Source organism: Carcharhinus amblyrhynchos, chromosome 15, assembly GCF_965287045.1.
Source record: "Carcharhinus amblyrhynchos chromosome 15, sCarAmb.v2.hapA, whole genome shotgun sequence".
Taxonomy (NCBI): Eukaryota; Metazoa; Chordata; class Chondrichthyes; order Carcharhiniformes; family Carcharhinidae; genus Carcharhinus; species Carcharhinus amblyrhynchos.
The window spans coordinates 33,050,310-33,072,656 of NC_137338.1; the positions used below are offsets into that span (position 1 = coordinate 33,050,310).

A 22,347-nucleotide genomic window follows, 5' to 3' on the forward strand; every position below is an offset into this window, starting at 1 on the left:
GCAACACAAAAAAAGTTCTTAATTGCACTTTGCAGCTTTTTAAAAAATATTTGTTCATGGGATGTAGGTGTCACTGGGTTGGCCAGCATTATTGCCCTCCCTGAGGGTATTTAAGAGTTAATCACATTGCTATGCGTCTGGAGTCACATGCAGGCCAGACTGGGTAAGGGCGATGGATTTCCATCCCTAAAGGACATTAGTGAACCAGATGGGTTTTTACGACAATCAACAATTGTTTCATGGTCATCATTGGACTTTTAATTCTACATTTTTATTGAACTCAAATTTCACCATCTGCCATGTTGGGATTCAAATCCCGGTCCCCAGAGCATTACCCTGGGTGCCGGAGTGTGGCGACTGGGCGATTTTCACAGTAACTTAATTGCGGTGTGAATGTAAGCCTACTTCTGACTAATGGATAACCTTCACTGGATTACTAGTCCAGCATCTCCCCACCTACACCTCCCCCCCCCACCCAACTCCCACCACCAATTTTATCAAGAATGTTGTTGGATTCGCCGTAAATTTTCTCAGAAGTCTGCTGGAAGTGACTTCAACTGGAAGAGGAGGTAATTCCAATGGAGTTGGGGTGAGGGGAGAAAGAGGAAGCCGAGGGGTTGAGTACAATGTTACAGCCAGTGCATTGGACACAATGGTTCGTTCCCGTTCTTGCAGTGAAGTATTAGGTGTGGAATTGCTGCTGTTTGCTTGTAGCGACAGCAGAGGGGGCTTTGCCACCAGCTTCAGACCCACAAGGTTTGGCTGCCAGCCCGCGGGTCTGACGATTCCGTCTCCATGGAAATAAAATTTACGTACGGATCACGGAGAGGGTTTGGGAGCCGTGATCCCATTTATACAGACTGACTCGGAGAGACGGATCATATTTATTAGCTGGAGCGAGAGACGCGAGGAAGAGGCTGACACCAGATCCTGACGAAGTGACCCAAGAAGGGATCTCACGGGGAACTGAATCCAGGACAATTTTTTTTGTTAAATTGAGACGAACATCATGTTTTATTTCACTTGCAAAGCTTTGGCCGCGACTTTCTAAAACAGCCAAGAAGTTTTGGTCAACAATTCCATTGCACTATTTGTAGGGGTGAGTAACACTGGAAAAGCTAGTTGCATCTCCGTGAGTGAGATGTCACATTTCACTGCAGGCAGCGCTACTCTTAACCTGCTGATTCAGCGAATACTATTTTTAAACAGTGACAGATAAGGGCAATAGTACCTAATTTATGCATGGGGAGCCCGTATCTATATATATATATGATGAATATGCTTAAATAAGGTAAGGTACATTAACAACATCCAGTTAGAATTACTAACTATACTGTTTTATTGCGTTGCGGTTTTGGAAAGCACGTGTGTGTCTTTTAAAAGGAGTTTGCAGCTATTATAGCTCGATACAATCACCAGATGTCTCGAAGCTAAAATATAAGTTATGGCATTGGGAGGAAACGAAAAGATAAAGACAGATTCAGTTGCAGCGCCTGTCATTTTACTTGGATACATTATGTGAAAGGTATATATTATTAACATTATCATCTACTGGTAAGGAAAGCGGCTTTAATCCGAAGCGAAAGTTTTGTGCTTATTAAACTGAATTATGTAAAGCTGATATCAAATTGTAGGGAGTGTTTTGAAAGCGTGTTTTACAAAGATGTGAAGTAGTGCGCTCTTAACAAGATACTAAGCCGATTAGACAGTGTGTACAGATATCAGGGTTATCAGTGTATGGAGACATACAGCACTGGACCTGAGGGCGAACGCAGTTCGTTAAAACTTAAACGCCGCTTTCAAGCATTTATGATGTGCCAACTGGCCTCTGGTGACAGATTTACTTCAAAGAACACATCGTTCCGCAAAATATTGACAACGAAATCAAAATGAAAGAACAAGTCGGAGCTCTGTTCCTGCTTTTGTACCTTGAGCTGTCTCCGTTTAAAATAGTACATGACGCGTGTGTGATATGGGAATGTAACAGTAATCTCATGCAGCAATCCTGGAGTTAGTTTGGTTCTTGTACGAAGGTGATAAGGGAACTTGGACTCGTGTGTGCACAAAGCGCGTCGGGAGGACTGAAGAGCAAATAATAATAAATTATAAACTCACTGTGCAAAGGGAGTGGGGACTGGTTAGACTCTATATTTCGGTTCAGCGCTCATTGTGAATGATGTACGGGTGTGTGTGTGCTTATATCTTCGAGGAATTGTCACCCAATAATTATGGTGCCTCGCCTGCTCCTTTAAAAACTACCTCCCTCTGTGCAAAAAAATCCAGAAATCGGCGTACAATTACGTCAAATAGTAAAATCGAGGAAAATGTAAATCTTCAATCCCTATCAAAGGGGCTCTGTAGTCTTGATAATTCTCTTGAGACACACGAAGACTGAATGTACTTTTGTGGGATCTGTGTGTACAGTATTAAATGTAAAAAAGATATTTGAAAAAGGCAAGGTTCTTTACAAATCTGATTAGCGAGGCGAGAACATTCTGTAACGGTAGATGGTGTTGGGACGGCTAAAAAAAACTTTTTAAAAAATCTTGAGATAGAGGAGGGTGAGCGCAGCCTGGTGGGGACAGAGAGTACTACAAAGAATAGGAAATATTTTCTCGACCAGGAAGCAGGTACAGCCTGTGTTCAACACAGACCGTGGCCAACTTTACACCATCAGCTAGTCCCTCATCTACATCGACCAGTCATTTTAAAAAAACAGACACGGTGGGAAAATACATGGAGAGTCGCTGAGCTGTTTTACAATAGTGAAGACCCAACTGTCTTGGGACACTGAAGGCATGTGCATATTTGAAAAGGTAGCCTACTGTACCGGAGGAAACAATCCTTTGTTTTATAACGTTCCCCGCAAAGCACCTAGAGACGTTTCAGCACTTTGAAGGCGCTATATAAATGTAAGTTGTTTCTGACAAAAGTCCACCTGGTCTTTCATAATTCATCCAGAGAGACGATTATAGCGTATCTTAGATTCCTATTTCACTGGTGATTTGATTAACTGCGTCCAATACACTTTTCTGGAGTTAGATTAATAATAACAAATTCAATCTCTGTACGAAGAATAATTTCCTGATTTCACACCTAAAATTGCATTTGATGGGCCTGTACCTGTTTACTCCCACATGCAAATGTGAAGTGATTTTCGGATCAGCGTTTTTATAATAAGCATTACAATTTTATAATTCAATGCGATCGCATTTAAGGCCTCGATTTTAGGTGGAAAAGCCTCGATTTCTTCTCGAACTCACATCCCCGCATTGTGGCTCAGGCTGGTAGTTCAGCCCTGCACTGTCTCAGGGTCGGATTATCTTCATTGTGGGTCAGATCTGGTTACAGCACTAAAGCTGGGGTTTAAGATACTGTTGGACCTATTCTGATCCCCGCATTGTCCTAGATTATGTTGATTGCTGTTGACTTGTTTAACGTGGAGCCTATTAACACTCGAAAGCTCTTTCAGCTTCACCCTTGGATACCTGGACACCTTTCCAGGCACGAATCATGCGTGCCAGCTATCCTCCCCGCCTGTCCTTCTTTGCACAATCTCTACATCACTTTTCAATCGGTCATTAGATGCTACCCACCTCGGTATGTTGGCCGTAAAAACATATGCAGTAGGAGAAGGAGCAGGCCATTCGGCCCTTCGCGCCAGTTCCACCATTCTATATGATCATGGCCAATCCTCTATTTCAACGCCATACTCCCTTTCTCCCATGCTCCTTCATGCCTTTCTCGTCTGGAAATACATCTATTTCTTAGATAAATTCAGCTTATCTCTAAACAGCCTCTGCGAATCCTTTTTTAGCCTGCTTCCGCTTTTTTTAATTTCTTAAATGCAGGTTCCTTGTGCAAATGAGATAATAATTGTGGTTTCCACTAGCATTGTAACGTTCTGGCCAGTCAGCTAAGCAGCAACGACGAGGCCAGTTGATTTACAGACGGATCTGGATGAAGCTGGCTGCTTCAGTCATCTCTCGCTCTGAAGCGCACTACCTGGCATTTCCTTCAAAGAGGTGGACTAACATCTCCACACTCAGTAGCTCGTTGTCTTCCATTCCAGCCAATTTCTTGTCCATTCCAAGGGGGTTACCCCCGCTCAGTCCCAGTTTGTTTTACCTTTCTGCATGGAAGTTTAGTTTGGAAATCAAGGGGTCATCGTCCGTGTGGGCAGTATTGGACAATGACAGGCTCTTCCCCCTCCCAAACTCATCTCGATTGGAGACAAGAGTCACTCAGTTCCATCATTCCAAATTTTCAACTAACTTCCCAGAATCCAATCTAACATTGGCAGTGTAAATTGAGAGCTGGAGCCGGAAAGGGCATTTCCCTTCAATAAATAAACGGGTGGGCATTGCAACTGGCTGGATTTGGACAGTGGGGCTGACCCATTGAAATGCTTGAATTTATGTCCTGGTCCAGGTTTGTGGAGGGCGGGACTGGGGTTTTCCATTCCTACTGTGTCCTTGGAGGATAACATTAACCGCAATTCTGAATAAATCTCCCGTTTTTCCTTTTTCCCCCTTTCGCACAAATGTGGACAAGTCCGGCTCTCTCCTAGCTCTGGTTGGTCATTTCCCGTCATAAACTTTGGTCTGATTTATTTTCAGTTCAGGTACAGCACTGTCCTTCGAATGAGGTCTGGAAGTTATTTTGGAACTAAACCGTGTCGAAAACACACTTTAAAAACGCTCTATTGGGTGTTGAAACAAATCAATCCTTCAATTTCACTAACTACGCGTGGGTAATTCCGATCAAGGGGAGAAAAAGTTAGTCCCATGTTTTCCCTTCCCTTTCCCCCTCCCCATTTCTTTCTTCTTTCCCTCTCCCCTTCATGGCTTATACACATATACATCCAGGTCCCTCTGCTCCGCCTTATAAGAGTGGCACAGTGGTTAACACTGCTGCCTCACAGTGCTTGAGATCCGGTTCAATTCCGGCCTTGGGTCAATGTCTGCACACTCTCCCCGTGCCTGCAAGGGTTTCCTCCAGGTGCTCCGGTTTCCTCCCATAGTCAAAGAGACATACGGGTTAGGTGCATTGGCCATGCTAAATTCTCCTTTAGTGTACCCAAACAGGTGCCAGAATGGCGACTGGGGGATTTTCACAGTAACTTCATTGTACGTAAGAACATAAGAAATAGGAGCAGGAGTAGGCCATCTAGCCTGCCCCGCCATTCAATAGGATCATGGCTGATCTGTCGTGGCTCAGTTCCACTTTCCCGCCTTCTCCCCATAACCCTTAATCCCCTTGCCTATCAAAAACCTATCTACCCACGTCTTAAATATATTTAGCGAGGCAGCCTCCACCACTTCAACGGGCAGAGAATTCCAGAGATTCACCACCCTTTGCGTGAAGAAGTTCCTCCTCAACTCCGTTCTAAACTGCTCCCCCCCCGCTTATCTTGAGGCTGTGCCCTCTAGTCCTACTGTCCTTTCTGAGCGGGAAGAGCCTCTCCACCTCTATCCTATCCATCCCATTCATCATCTTATATGTCTCAATGAGATCTCCCCTCATTCTTCTAAACTCTAACGAGTACAAGCCTAGTTTATTCAGCCTCTCCTCATAGTTCAACCCCCTCAACTCCGGTATCAGCCTAGTAAACCTCCTCTGCACTCCCTCCAAGGCCAAAATATCCTTGCATAAGTGCGGCGACCAAAACTGCACACAGTACTCCAGCTGTGGCCTCACCAGTGCCCTGTACAGTTGCAGCAAGACCTCCCTACTTTTATATTCAATCCCCCTCGCTACGAAGGCCAGCATCCCATTCGCCTTCCTGACCACCTGCTGCACCTGCAGGCTGGGTTTTTGCGACTCATGCACAAGGACCCCGAGGTCCCTCTGCACCGTAGCATGCTGCAGTTTTTCGCCATGCAAGTCATAGTCCTTCCTACCAAAGTGGACAACTTCACACTTGCCAACATTAAATTCCATTTGCCATTTCCTGGCCCATTCGCCCAGCCTATCTAGATCCCTCTGCAGACTTTCCATACCCTCCGCACAATTTGTCATTCCACCAATCTTGGTGTCATCAGCAAATTTCGACACCATACACACGGTTCCCTCCTCCAGATCATCTATATAAATGGTAAATAGCTGAGGCCCCAGCACCGACCCCTGGGGCACTCCACTAGTCACCAACCGCCAATCCGAATAGCACCCATTGACCCCCACTCTCTGCCTCCTATTTGACAGCCAATCCTCTATCCACGCTAACACCCTACCCCCAACTTCATGCCCCCTAACCTTCTGTAACAGCCTCTTGTGCGGAACCTTATCAAACGCCTTCTGAAAATCAAGAAACACATCTTCTCTATCCACCGCCCTAGACACATCCTCATAGAATTCCAATAAATTCGTCAGACACGACTTCCCCTTAACGAAACCGTGCTGCGTCTGCTCTATCAAACAATTCTCCTCAAGATGCCTCGCTACTTTCTCCTTGATTACGGATTCAAGCATTTTACCTACAACAGACGTTAAACTAACCGGCCTATAATTTCCTGCCTTTTGCCTGCTACCCTTCTTAAACAACGGCGTAACATTAGCCGTTTTCCAATCTTCTGGCACTTCCCCAGAATCCAGCGAGGTTTGGAAAATAATCATCAAGACATCCACTATCACCTCCGCCATTTCTTTCAGAACCCTTGGATGCATTCCATCTGGTCCTGGGGACTTGTCCACAATCAGTCCCTCCAGTCTGTCGAGCACTGCCTCTCTAGTAACAATAATGTCATTCAGGGCCTCCACTCCTACCATCTTTCCATCGCTAACACCTGGCAAAGTATTCACGTCCTCCTCCGTGAAGACCAAAACAAAAAAGTTATTCAAGGCCTCAGCCATTTCCCCATCCCCTACCACTAAGTCCCCCCTCTCATCCTCTAAGGGTCCAACGTTCACCCTAGTCAGCCTCTTCCTTTTTATATATTTATAAAAACTCTTACTATCCTTCTTTATATTTAGCGCTAGCCCAGCTTCATAGTTTATCCTACCCTTCTTTATCAACTTCTTCATCATTCTTTGTTGATATTTAAACCTCTCCCAATCCTCTTGTCGCCCACTACCCTTAGCTACTCTAAACGCATCCGCTTTTAATTTAATACTCTCCTTTAGTGTTAATATAAGCCTACTTGAGAGGCTAACAAATAAACTTTATGTTGTCTGCCTATGTTCTTCCTACCAAAATGCATCACCTCACACTTCTCCACACTGAACTTCATCTGCCACCTATCTGCCTACTTTACCAAATTGTTTATGCCCTTTTGAAGGGTTATATATCATCCTCCTCACAGTTTACAGTACTTCCAAGTTTTCTGTCATCTGTAAATTTTGAATTTGTTCCCTGCACACCAAGGTCTTAAGGTGAGCTAATTTTGTGTTTTCTGGATGAGAACCAAAGTTTCATTTTAAACGCAATGAGCTATCTGGCTGAATCTCCCCCAATATGTTATAGAGTCATACAGCATGGAAACAAGTCCTTTGGCCCAACTGGTTCTAAATATTATCTGAGCAAGTTATTCAAAAAGACAGGCATATTGGTACATTAAATTGATCAATAAAATATAAAAACAAAACACTGGGGAAATTCACCAGGTCTGACAGCATTTGAGCTCTGACGAAGGACCATCTTGACTCAAAACATTGGCTCTATTCTCTCTCCACAGATGCTGTCAGACCTCCAGTATTTTCTGTTTTTGTTTTGGATTCCAACATCTGCAGCATTTTGCCTTGATCAATAAAATCTATTTATATTGTATGTTAAACCTCTTTGTGATCAACGCATTCTCATGTCATTAATGTTTTAATGAAGTAAGTTGTGTAATTATGAATTCTAACTGATCATAGGGTAGTATTGACCTGTTCTCATATAAAGAGTTGCCAAAACGGCAGAATGGCCCTGGAATCAAATAAAAGCAAAATCCTGTGGATGCCGGGAATCTGGAATAATTCCTGGAGTATCCAGGATTTAAAGATCATTATCCTGGGCATCGCAGGAGAAGAACATTAGGAGAGATTTAAAGATGTATTTTCATTTCCTTGGACTACTGTGTTCATCGTAAATGTTTGAGCTTGAAAAGGATGGTTCAATAATCAACTTATTTAGTGATACTTTCCAAGTGATTTGGGAAGATGGACATGTCAGCCATCAGTGGTATAGTAGGAGGCAAGAGGCTATGTGATTAAAACGTCCTGGGATACATTAAAAGTTGGCAACCCTACCACTTCACACAAAGATACACAACAGTGCACACACAGAATTAGAAGCATTCCTGCACCCATGTAAATGGAATTATAGTTTGTATTGTCATTGCAATATCTTTGTTAACAAGTCTTCAGCAGTATATCAGGGTTGAGTCAGAGCAGGGAGACTGATAGCTCTGACATCCCTCAGAGACACAGAGGGATCTGAAGCTGATAGTTTTTAAATAGAGTTGGTCAGAGGCCTCGGTGAAATTGATTTGTTTGCTTTCCACAAGTGAGCAGCTTGACAATGACTTGCTTCTAAATCCTTATTTAATCAATTTGCTTTTTATAAAAAGGTACATTTATGTTTCCTACTTAGCTGAAATAATCAGCAAATACATCATCCTTCTCTTCCCCTACCAGCATTCCAAAGGGACTGCTCAGCAGAATGCTCTAATCGTCTCTCAATCACAATACCTCATTTTCATCCCCAGGTAAGGTCCCACGCAATCTTAAGAGATGTAACATCTGCCCACTTACCTCCTCTCTCCATTATGTCCAAAGCCACAAACATTCCTTCCAAGTGAAGCAGCAATTTATTCATATTGGGTTTTCCTGGTGAATTACTGGATTTTTTTTGCGCTGATCATCAAGTCAATGTTACCACATGCATTGAAGTATTAGTCTATTCTTCATTCGGGCTGAAATTTTACTGCCCTGCTCGCCCCAGGAATCAGAGTGGGCAAGGGACAGACAATGGGAATGACTGCTGACCTCAGGCAGGACTTTATGGCATTGGGGCAAACGAGGCCACAAAATCCTGCCCTAGATGTCCAACTTTGAATAAACAGCAAACAGGAAATAGTGAAGCATGTCCTTTGACACCTTGGTCTTCATCTGGGACATCTCAGATTGAGCAATTTCCAGATCATGGTGATATCTGATTTTGATGCCAGATTCACCATCATGGAAGTCATTGGAGAACATGGCAGAGAAGGCATGTTAAAAAGGGTTGGCACTAGCACAGAGGCCAGCTTAACTCCATTAATAACCAGAAATGGGTCAGAAGACTAATCACCATCAGGACATGTGCAAACATGCTGCCATGGAATTGTTGTGACAAATGGCAGCTGAGTTTCTCCATTACCTTCCAAAGGTCCTCCTCAAGGCTGAAAATGTCGAAGGACACAGTCAGGTTAACAAACATGATGTAGCAGTCCGTATTCTGTTCTTCGCATTTCCACTAGAGCAGTCTCCCTGCAAAAAACATATCAGTGGTTCCTGTATCTTTTCTGAAACCTCTGGCAGCAAATCCTGGGTGACAGTTGCATTAAGTGATTCAGAAGGATTCTGACAACTAATTCCACAGCAGAGATTTCGCTACATTTGTCACAAGATTGGTGAACTTCTTTCCACTTGTACTGGTGGACAGTGGAGGCATCCTTATATTCTTGTAGGACGGTTCCTTGGTCCCACATACATTAAAGGAGTTCAGTGACCTTCTTGACCAACCATTGACCTCTGGCCTTGTAGATTTCAGCTGGGTAGCATCAACTCCTGGACTTTGACAATAGTTTTTGTTGTTTCTAAAAGCGTGAAGGTTGGGGGAGGGTGGGGGGCATCAAGAGAACAGTTGAAGGCAACTTGTAGCAGCCCAGTGATCGCTTCTTCTTTGATGAATGAAAGCAAACTGAGGATGCGGTTAAGTGCTGTGCTTTATTTATAGAATTTGGGCTTTCTCTGCTAGTAGTGTTGACCTGTTGACACTATAAATTGGTGATGAACTAGTAGATTTCTCCTAGAACAATTTCAGTGAAATATAGAATATTTTCCAGTCTTTATGGTCAGCATCTGACCGTAAGTCTTTTTGATTCAACCAAATATCTATTTCTCAAAGCATGCGCTGGAGGATCCTGTGGATGTTTCAGCAGGCATGCTGCTTTGGCAATGTTGCTCCTCCACCAGTTTCTTGATGCCTATCAGGTTTAGGGTCAAGATCTTCTACAGAAAGAGTGCACTATATTCCTACATCACCCAGTCATCTCCAACGCAGTCAGTGTCTATTTTAACTATCCACAGATGACGCTCAAGTTTCTGAGATTCCTTTATGAATGTCTTTTTGACTTCGAGACGTTCTTGGACCTTCATACCCTGGGAGAGTCAAAGGGGAAATTGATTTTGATATTTAGCTTTGAAATAAAAGGCTGATGGTTAGTCAGCTGTCAGCGTTTGCACATGGCTTTTGTTACATTCACAGCCTGCCTGTTCCTGGGCCTAATGATGACATAGTCAATTAAATGCCAATGTGTGGAATGGGGATGCGTACAAGGCATCTTGTTGTGAGTAGTGAGACAGGAAACCGACTAGGAGCTCATGCTCAGCAGGAGTACAACTGTCAGCATAACTTTTTCCCATGCCTGTGATCTGCACTAACTCTTGGATTGACATCTCCATTAATGACTTTAACACCATAGCAAACAATGAGTGGAGGTCAGCAAGAATTTATTCTTAACTTGGTCAGGATTGGTCATGGTAAGAGCATTCAAGCTGATGAAAATACCTTGCCATGTAGGCAGATGATCATCAACACCCTTGGGAAGGCAAGGCAATTTACTAACAAGATGACAGCAACGTCTACACCAGCATTGCTCTGCTCTTCTTTACCTCAGCCATTTTCCAAATGCACATCTAACCTACAATGAGTTATTTGAAATGGACCCTCCTCAGGCAGACAAGTCTCACTGGAGACAGTGTTCCAAACAGACATTGTATATAGCTAGCTCTCAATCAAGAAGAGCAGCTCTTTTCAGGTCTGTCGGCTATGACGTTGCCATGGGGATGTGCAATCTCTATAACCTTTGTTTTTGGAGATTGAGTTACCACAGTGGTCAGATCACCGTCAGCTGCAGTCTGCTGGCCAGAGTAGAGGAAGCAGACACTGTTTAGGGCACCTTTGTTAGCTCCTTCCACGTACGAGGGAGGTAAACTGTATGGTCCTGAAAAGAGCCGCTCAGTTGCTCAGGGGGCTGCTGAGTTCCACTTCTGCTTCCTCCAGTGAAAAATGATCCCTATAGCCTGAGTCACCTGTGTGCAGATTCATGGCTACATCTCCCAGTACACCCACAGCTGCTACTTACATCACTCACCCACTGCCACAGATTGACAAATAGAGGACAGCTGATAGAAAGATGATGAACATGATCTGTGCATGAATTGAAACACATAATCATTTGGCCCATCGACAACAATCCCACCCAGGCTCTTTACTTGTAACCCCATGTTTTTACCCTGCTAATCCCCCTGACACTAAAGGGCAAATTAGCATGGCAAATCAATCTAACCCACAATCTCATTCTCTGTTCCTAGTCTATCTTGGTCCAATAACAAGATGTGTCCATGTGGCAGAAGATAGATCTGGATTTGACGAATTTATTGGATTTCTATGAGGATGTGACTGGTGTGGTAGACAGAGGGGAACCGGTGGATGTGGTGTTTTTAAGATTTTCAAAAGGCGTTTGATAAGGTGCCTCATAAAAGGTTGCTACAGAAGGTTAGGGTGCACAGAGTTGGGCGTAAGGTGTTAGCATGGATAGAGGATTGGTTGTCTAATAGGAAGCAGAGTGTTGGTATCAATGGGTGCTATTCTGATTGGCGATTGGTGACTAGTGGAGTGCCGCAGGGATCGGTGCTGGGGCCTCAACTATATACCATTTATATAGATGATCTGGAGGAGGGGGCTGAGTGTAGGGTGATGAAATTTGCTGATGACACAAAGATGAGTGGAAAAGCAAATTGCGTGGAGGGTGTGGAAAGTCTGCAGGGGGATCTGGATAGGCTAAGCAAGTGGGCAAGGACCTGGCAGATGGAGTATAATGTTAGCAAGTGTGAGGTTATCCACTTTGGCAGAAATAATAGTAGGAGGGATTACTATTTAAAGGGCGAAAAGCTGCAGCATGCTACGGTGCAGAGGGACCTGGGGGTCCTTGTGCATGAGTCGCAAAAAGCCAGTCTGCAGGTGCAGCAGGTGATCAAGAAGACGAATGGAATGCTGGCCTTTATAGCGAGGGGGATAGAATATAAAAGTATTCTATCCCCCTCGCTATAAAGGCCAGCATTCCATTCGCCGCCTTGATCACCTGCTGCACCTGCAGACTGGCTTTTTGCGACTCATGCACAAGGACCCCCATGGTCTTGCTGCAATTGTACAGGGTACTGGTGAGGCCGCAGCTGGAGTACTGTGTGCAGTTTTGGTCGCCGCACTTGCGCAAGGATATATTGGCCTTGCAGAGGAGGTTCACTAGGCTGATACCGGAGATGAGAGGGTTGGACTATGAAGAGAGACTAAATAGACTGGGTCTGTACTCGTTGGAGTTTAGAAGGATGAGGGGGGATCTTATAGAGATGTATAAGATAATGAAAGGGATGGATAGGGTCGAGGTAGAGAGATTCTTCCTGCTTAGAAAGGATAGCAGGACTAGAGGGCACAGCCTCAAGAAGGGGGGGGTGGCGGCTACAGTTTAGAACGGAGTTGAGGAGGAACTTCTTCACTCAAAGGGTGGTGAATCTCTGGAATCCTCTGCCCGTTGAAGTGGTGGAGGCTACCTTGCTAAATATATTTAAGTCACAGGTAGATAGGTTTCTGGTAGACAAGGGAATTAAGGGTTACGGGGAGAAAGCGGGAAATTGAAACTGATCCACTTCAGATCAGCCATGATCTTATTGAATGGCGGGGCAGGCTCGAAGGGCTAGGTGGCCTATTCCTGCTCCTATTTCTTATGTTCTTATACGCAGTGGGTGCCCAAGATGTCTTCTATGTCTTGTCCTGCTCCAGACTTTGTGACATGGTGCTAAACCACCTTCAAGAGCGTTGGACCAAGAACAGTCTCATCCACCCAGTCCACTGAAATCAGTTTCTGCGTGCAGAGATAGACAATCCCTCAGTTGTCAAGGGTAGGAGCCCTGGTAGCTACCCCTCACATGGTTTGCCCTATTGGAGTGCAGCCACTGTTGCATGTTAACAGTTACCTGTCAGATGCATGGAGTGAGAACATAAAGAAATGGGAGGCCATATGGCTCCAACATACAGTATGTTGGATCCTCTACTGCCTCAACTCCATTTTCTGCCCTATCCCCACATACCCACCATACCATCCAAGAGAATCAAGGGATGACAGTTTAATCTATTTTTTTAAAAAGGGAACTATAAGGATTTTAACAGCATCAGAGCAGATAGGGTTGAAGGTCAGCAGTAGTGTTGCTTGGTTGGGGGGGGGGGGGGGGCACGCGGGTGGCATGGTAAATAACGGTCTTTGTAATGAATGAAGTGTGGGATTAAAAGCTCAGCTCAAAGTCAAACAGAATACCAAGATTGTGACTGATCTGATTCAGCCTGACAGATTGGCTGGGTGGAGTGGAATTTAATCAATAGCCATTCTGGGACTAGTATAATATTTCTGGGAACTACTTGATCTACAACTCAAGAAACCTTTAGCACATTCTGATATTTGTATTCAATTGCAGGAAGTCTAGCATTTGCTTTAAAAAAAATGGAGAAAAAGGCTGGTAGCAATAATGTATTGTCTACAGATCTATTTAATCTGATTTGTCAATATACGAATGGCATCTAACAATAGCGTGCCAGGTTTTATTTTCTTTAACATGAATCCTTATCCTTTTGTGGTACTCCATGTCATTGTGGGCGTTGATCACATAACAAATTACACACAATTTTGCAGTTCCATTTAGTTAGGCTACAAGGATAATTGACATGGAAAATACAAATAATTGCATTCTGATGGACATTAAATATTCCATGGCCCTAATCAAAGGGAGCCTTATTCAAAGTTCTCAGTGTCTGCACTGACTTACTTCCTGCAAACAATCCCACCAAAAAAGAAATTAACTGGTCAATCATCCATTTCAGGTTTTTTTGGGGGACGTTGCTGCCACATTTAGCTACCTAACAGTGACTGCATGTCGAAAGTAGTGTATTGGTTACAAAGTGCTTTGAGGTCTCCTGAGGACTTGACATGGCATCATGCAAAAACAAGCTCTTTCTGTCTTAGATTTCCTTAGATAACCTCACAAGAGGTTATTGCAGAAGGTCAGGGGACATGGAGTTGGGGGTAGGGTGTTAGCGTGGATAGAGGATTGGTTGTCAAATAGGAGGCAGAGAGTGGGGGTCAATGGGTGCTATTCGGATTGGCGGTTGGTGACTAGTGGGGTGCCCCAGGGGTCGGTGCTGGGGCCTCAGCTATTTACCATTTATATAGATGATCTGGAGGAGGGAACCGAGTGCAGGGTGTCGAAATTTGCTGATGACACCAAGACTGGGGGAAAGGCAAATTGTGCAGAGGGTGTGGAGAGTCTGCAGAAGGATCTAGATAGGCTGGGCGAATGGGCCAGGAAATGGCAAATGGAATTTAATGTTGGCAAGTGTGAGGTGGTCCACTTTGGTAGGAAGAATGGTAGGAAGGACTATTACTTACGTGGCGAAAAACTGCAGCAGGCGACGGTGCAGAGGGACCTCGGGGTCCTTGTGCATGAGTCGCAAAAACCCAGCTTGCAGGTGCAGCAGGTGGTCAGGAAGGCGAATGGGATGCTGGCCTTCATAGCGAGGGGGATTGAATATAAAAGTAGGGAGGTCTTGCTGCAGCTGTATAGGGCATTGGTGAGGCCGCAGCTGGAGTACTGTGTGCAGTTTTGGGCGCCGCACCTGCGCAAGGATATTTTGGCCCTGGAGGGAGTGCAGAGGAGGTTTACTAGGCTGATACCGGAGTTGAGGGGGTTGAGCTATGAGGAGAGGCTGAATAAACTAGGCTTGTACTCGCTAGAGTTTAGAAGAATGAGGGGCGATCTCATTGAGACGTATAAGATGATGAATGGGATGGATAGGATAGAGGTGGAGAGACTCTTCCCGCTCAAAAAAGACAGTAGGACTAGGGGGCACAGCCTCAAGATAAAGGGGAGGCGGTTTAGAACGGAGTTGAGGAGGAACTTCTTCACTCAAAGGGTGGTGAATCTCTGGAATTCTCTGCCCGTTGAAGTGGTGGAGGCTGCCTCGCTAAATATTTTTAAGAAGCGGGTTGATGGGTTTTTGATAAGAGAGGGGATTAAGGGTTATGGGGAGAGGGCGGGAAAGTGGAGCTGAGCCACAACAGATCAGCCATGATCTTATTGAATGGCGGGGCAGGCTCAAAGGGCTAGATGGCCTACTCCTGCTCCTATTTCTTATGTTCTTATGTTCTTAGATTTCATCTTCATGCAATGTTGTTAACCAGGACTGTTTTGTATCATCAGCAAACCTAGAATTTCTGTTTTTTTTTAATCCCCTTCATTTAGATCATTTGTTGTGGATTGTAGGAAGTGGAGATCTAAGGTTTGATTCCAGACTGAAGCAAGCTGTGACCAGCCACAAGTTATAAGCACACACTCACGTAAAGGTATGTGGTCAGTTAGATATACATGTAAGCAGCCATCTTTCAGATCAGATAAACTGAAGCCCCATCTGCTTTCTCTGGGTGGATGCAAAGGTCACATGGCACTATTTGAAGAAGGGCAGGGTTGCTCTGAGTTTCTTGGCTGACATTTACCCCCAACCTCCGCCTAGCAGGTGACATGGCCATTTATTTAATTGCTATTTGTGGGACATTACTGTGCACAAATTGGCTGTATCCTATTTCTTAGAGTTTCCTATAAAGCAACAGCAAATACTTCAAGAAGCATTTCCTTGATTTTAAAACTTTCAGGAATGACCTGACATTGTGAAAGGTGCCACCAAAATTTAAATATTTCCTTTCTCATCTTTGTGATTGCGCACATTGAAATCCCATCTGCGCACAATAAATCTACTTTCACATTGCTGGTGAGAATAATTCAGTGTACAGTCTCCATGCAACTACTGAAACTGGATTCCTGCAAGCAATGCATGTGACTGGCTACACAAATGATTGCAGTTATTGGATCATCCGCTATGTGCATTTATACAATGCTGCATTATGAAACCATTACAAGGGAATTACACTCCATCTGGGACAGCAAGTTTACTGGAGCTAAGCAAACTAGGAGCTGCAAGGACAATCCATTAAAATAAGTCCTCTTAGCTGCCAGTCTTAAACCTGTTGGACTTTAATCTTGTGTCATGAGACTTCTTACTGTGCCTACCCCAGTCCAATGCCGGCATCTCCACTTGAGTCTTAAAGCTGGTACTTTAGTTTAGGGTTGTTCTGAGCTACATAGGTCTCAGGCAGTGTATCCCAGATCCTAACTGCTGGCTGCTTTAGAAAGTTTGCATCTTAAAGATCTGCATATTTGGAAATAATGTCATGAAGAATACAAACACACCTTAAGTCACAAAGTGTTAACTTTCAGTCCATCCACTCACTACATCACGGTATCGCTTCTCAATTAGGAATTCAATTTGAATCATGTTATTCACACTTTTGTCGCTTCTCTTCTTTTCCCTTCCAAGTTTATTCCCTCTCCACTGAAAAGCACTGTCACCTGGAGCCGTTATTTGTATGAGGTTTCAGATATCTATAGGCATTTTACATTTAGTGCTTCTGTAGTTCAGCTCCCGGCAAATCTACAACTGTGTACCAACTCCTTGAAATCACATGGGAAACAAGTTCCATTAGCCCTGAAAATTTGAATGGCCTACTCCTGTCCTACATTTGGTATTCCTAATAGTCATAATGCTGGAAGAAAACTAAATCTTTTCAAAATATATCTGAGTACTGCCATGGCTTTAAAAAAAATGCCCTGCAAAGATGCTTGGTTCTTTGCTAATGATTGTTTGTGCAACTGTGTAGCCTAGCCAGGCCATTTACTGAATAGCAAGAATCAGTCCTGTAGTAGTGGTAGTGATAGTAGCACATTTGGAAAATCATAATCAAGCAAATTCAGCATGGCTTCATGAAAGGCAATTCATATCTGACTAATTTATTAGAGTTTTTTTTGAGGAAGTCTCAACCAGAGTGGATAGAGGGGAACAAGTAGATGTGTTATATTTCAACTTCCAGAAGGCGTTTGACAAGGTATTCCACAAAAGATTGAGATACAAGAGCCCATGATGTTGGAGGTAGTATATTGGCATGGATAGAGAATTGACTAATGGGCATGTGGGGATAAGGGTTTCTATTTCAGGTTGGCGACCTGTAACCAGTGGGATTTCATAGGCATCAATGATGGGATCGCAACTGTTTACAATATATTGCAGTGACCTGGAGGAAGGAAGAGAACGTAGTCAAATTTGTAGATGACAACAAGAATATGTGGAAAAGCAAGTTGCGAGAGGGATACGAACAGTTTACAAAGAGATATTGCTAGATTAAGCAAGTAGCCACTTATGGTCTTATGATTTTTTTCATCTTACTATTTGCCACATCTGCAAGTTTGGTACCATGAGCAACACTTGAAATTTTATTTTGTATTTAACTAACCCAATCACTTATACAATATTAAAAAGAACAGTGGTCCTATCGGAATCCCTACCTCCCAATCTTTTGTCCTCAGCTAATGTTTCTGAAGTGTTCCCCACTGACTGTTCTGTAATTTAGTCCTGCACTGTTTTTTTGAACAGTGTAACATCTCTAGTCCTCTTGCACTCAACTGTATACTGCATAAATAGCTGATCCACAGTGAGTGGTCCTGTTGAAATGCTACTTCATAAAACTTCAGAATAACTCTCAATATCACAAATAAATAAATCAGCATCTTATTGAATGGTGGAGCAGGCTAGATGGGCCAAACAGCCCATCTAGCCTGGGTCTTCCCATTTCTTATGGTCTTATAGAAACACAGTTAGGATTGGTAGGTTTGTTTCCTGAAGGATATTATTGAGACAGTTGTATTTCTAATATTACTCTAACAGTGTCATAGGATCCCCACAGTACTGAAGGCGGCCATTTGGCCCATCAAATCTCTGACAAAGCATCTTACCAAAGCTCACCCCTGCAACCCTCATGCATTTACCCTACTAATCACCCCAGACTACACATCTTGGGATGGCAAGGGGTAATTTAGCATGGCCAATCAACCTAACTTGCGCATCTTTGCAGTGTGGGAAGAAAGCCACGCAGACATGGGGAGAATGTGCAAATTCCGCTCAGACATTCACCCAAGGCCAGAATTGAACCCAGGTCCCTAGCACTAAGAGCCAGCAGGGCTAACAATTGTGCAGTTTTCTGGTGCCAGTTTTACAATGACCAAAGATGTTCAATTTAATTTCACTGAGGGTACTAGTCCAGTGCCATAAACACTGCACAACCATACTCATGCACTTTGTGTGTGCCATATCACACCTGTTTATTGAAAGAAAGATAGATAGTTTATTAATTTGTCACAAGTAAGGCTTACATTAACACTGCAATGAAATTACTGTGAAATTCCCCCAATCACCACACTCCAGTGCCTGTTCGGATCAGTGCACTGAATCAGCACATCTTTCAGACTGTGGGAGGAAACCAGAGTACCCAGAGGAAACCGATGCAAACACAGGGAGAACGTGCAAACTCCACACAGACAGTGTGAATCAAGCTGGGAATCAAAGCTGGGTCCCTGGCACTGTGAATATGAAGATAGATGACTTTATGAAAATGAAATTGAAATCGTGAGTCAGAGATTTTGGCCGAAATCTTACCACCTTGCCCCCTCCAGCCCCTCCCCCTAGAATCGGGGCAGGCAAGGTTCCCAGAACAGAAATCTCCATTGGCCTCAGGCAGGATTTTAAGATCTCAACCAAATGAGGCCTTAAATCCTGCCTGATATATCTAAATATGACTAACTACAATCTATCATGCTTAACTCATGAAGCAATGTAAAACCTGCATTAACTGAAATGAATAAAAGATTTCATTAGGAGCTTATCCAGTTGTAGGGAGAAACCACTTAACTTTCATACAAGGAAATCACTTGGAATGGAGAGATTGTGTGTTGGATAAGAGTAGTTTACCTGAAATAAATCAAGCTGGGACTGATTACATTGCTCACTTGTGCTATCTACATATTACACTGAGTGATTTATGCCAATGTTTCCTGACATGTATTCCATTTATAGGAGAAAGTTAAAGAACACAATGAAATAAAGCATTTGAGGGCCGTAGAGAGAAAGTCAATCTGGTGGACAGAGAGAGTTGACAATTCACAGAAAGGCTAAGCAAAGGGGACAGGAAGAATTGAGGAGATTGTTGCAGAAAGAGAGACATAAATTTGTTGTCTTACTTTTGTTAATAAGCAAAGTCACCAAAAGCAATTAACAGTCTAAAAACGCATCAACCAAGTAAATAATCTCTAGGGCAGTGCTGACCTAATAAACAACTTCGCAAGAGAGATTAACTCATGGATTACAAAGTCAAGAGTACATTATGGTCAGCCTCACCAGTATTAATCACTTATATCACACAAATATTTATGTTACATTCCATCTCTAATGCTTACAAGCACCCAAGCAGCTTATGAAAAGTGGAAAAAGTATAATAATCGCTGTTTTTGTAGCTGATGAACTCAGTTGAAACTGGTTTATGATGTCGCTGTGATGTCATAGCTGTGGAAAATTTTTATTCCTCCTGTTAACTTTGTTTGAGTGTTACAGCCAGGGTAACATTAATCATCCAGGGATGGAGTTCCCAACTCTTTAAGATGTATGAGAGCTATGGGTGCCTCAATGGCCACAGTTCTCACTTCTCCACGCAGTAATGTAATCATTTATCGAAACAGGTCAGTTTGAGATCCATTCTTCTCCAGCAGTAATTGATTTTTTTTTAAAATACTACTTAAAGATTCCTTTATTATAGATATAAAATAGCAACATTAGAAATACATTTTTTTTAAATGGGGCATTTTTATATAGTCATTGATTCACCTATATTTTTTCAAAGGACATAACCAAAATAATGTTTTAACATTGATTTACATGCTGGTAGTGTCTTGCAAACAAAAATGTGACCTTTGAGGGACAAAAGAGGATGATACCTGCTTGGAGACAAAGGGCAACATTAGAATACTTGATGATTATTTTGTGTCAGTGTTTACTGAGGAAGAGGATGCTGATATAATAGCAGTAGAAATAGAGATAGTAAAGGGGTAAAAATTGAGAATGTATCGGAAAAGCTGGCAATGCTTAGAGTAGGTAAGTTGCCTAGTCTGGACAGCTATGAGAAATGATTGTGGAGATAGCGGAAGGGCTTGCCATAATCTTCCAATCTTCACTAGATAGATGGGAAATGCTGGGGATGGAATATTCCAAATATCAACTATAGCTGCTCATTGCTCTTTCTAACCACCAATCAGGTGGTTAGAAATAGTAGGTATTTGGAGAGGTTGCATTCATTAAGGAGAATCATCCAGATTTGTGAAAGGAAGATCAGAATTGAATAACTTCATTGAATTTATTGATGAAATAAACAAAGAAGGGAATGCACTGGATGTTATCTATATAGATTTTAAGAAAGTGTTTGTCAAACCACCATGTAACGGGCTGGTTAACAAAATCAAGGCTCATGGAATGGGAGGATCTGTGTCAGCTTGGATGAGAAATTTGTTTAAGGACAGAAAGCAGTGAGTTAGGGTACGTGGTTGTTTTCAGATAGTGGTGTTCCCAGGAGTCAGTTCTAGGACCATTGCTTTCTTTGAAATGTATAAATGACTTAGAAATTGGATTAAAGTTTCAAAATTTGCCTAGGAAAACAAACTTAGCGGAGTGATAAACAGTGAGGATGATACCAATCAACTGCAACAGGACAGCGATAGGCTGGCAGAATGGCAGAAAGAATTTAATACAGAGGAATGTGAGATGATACATTTTTTCAGAAGGACTAGGATGATAAAACAGAAAGGTAATGACAGTTCTGAAGACTGTGTAGGGACTAAAGGATCTGTGTGTTCATGTGCATAGACTTTTAGAGATGGCTGGACTTACTGAAAAAGTGATCAGCAAAGCATGGAATCTTGGGCAGTATTATTATATGCATCCAGGACAAAAGCTGGAAGTTATGCTGAATTTTTATAATGTTCTGATATAGAGTTTTGTTTCCAGTTCTGGTCCCCAGACTTTGGGAAGAATGTGAAAGACCTTGAGAGAGTGCAGAGGAGATTTGCCAGAATACATCAGGGATGAGGGGATTTAGCTACAACAGTAGGTTGGAGAAGCAGAGGTTGTTCTCCTAGAGGTTGAGGGGAAATTTGGTAGAGGTATACAAGGTTATGGTTGGTTTAGATAAGGTGGACAAGTTAGCTGACTAGGGGATGACAATTTAAGCCTTTAGATGAGAGATAAATGGGGAATGCGAGGAAGAACCTTTGCATACAATGAATGGAAATGACCTGGAACTCACTGCTCATGATCAATTGGATGGGCAGTTGAAGCAATAAATGTGAAGGGCTATTGGGATAAAATGGGAAAATGGGACTGACTATTCTGCAGAGAGCTGACATTGGCCTGATGTACCGTGGGCGGCATGGTAGCACAGTGGTTAGCACTGCTGCTTCACAGCTCCAGGGTCCTGGGTTCGATTCCCAGCTTGGGTCACTGTCTGTATAGCGTTGGCACGTTCTCCCCTTGTCTGCTCTGGTTTCCTCCCACAGTCCAAAAATGTGCAGGTTAGGTTGATTGGCTATGCTAAGAAATTGCTCCTTAGTGTCCAGGAATGCGTAGGTTAGAGGGATTAGTGGGTAAAATATGTAGGGATTTGGGAATAGGGCCTGGGTGGGATTGTGTTTGGTGCAGACTCAATGGGCCAAAGGGCCTTTTTCTGCACTGTAGGGTTCTATGATTCTACGAAATGGTATCCTTCTGCATTGTAATGACTCTTCAGCTGAAGTAGGTGAGCCATACAGGAGTCCAATTTTCAATTCCTAATGTTTGCTTGATTGGCTGATTGTCACAGGGATGAGAACAGGGGAATACTAACATTGAAAATCTTGTTTACATGGCCCTACTTTACCATTTTGATTCTCAATGCTGGGCGGATATGAAACTGGGAGTGTTTCAGACCCAATTTTTAGACCCGTTTCTCAGGCACCCCCATACGCACTCTCCCTGCAAAAATGTCAGTGATTCTGAATTGTGCTGCGCAAATCTGCAGGCAGTGCTTAGCGCTCCAAAAACCCTGCAGCTCTGATCAGTGCCTGCAACTGTGCATGCACAGAAAAAAATGA

The 22,347-nt window shown here is 43.2% G+C and overlaps 1 protein-coding gene across 4 annotated transcripts in view; it reads left to right on the plus strand.

Annotated features, from left to right (window-relative positions):
• Window positions 1–829: 829 nt before the first annotated feature.
• The window catches only part of tent5c (terminal nucleotidyltransferase 5C), a 32,401-nt gene continuing 10,883 nt past the window's right edge, over window positions 830–22,347 (plus strand). The window contains exons 1-2 of one of the 4 annotated variants that reach the window (XM_080203759.1): window positions 830–1,099; window positions 15,535–15,635. The gene's annotated coding sequence lies outside the window, so the exon portion shown is untranslated. Of the gene's footprint in view, window positions 1,100–2,567; window positions 2,913–15,534; window positions 15,636–22,347 lie in introns of those variants that run through there. The other 3 variants (XM_080203760.1, XM_080203761.1, XM_080203762.1) reach the window with 3 other exon arrangements.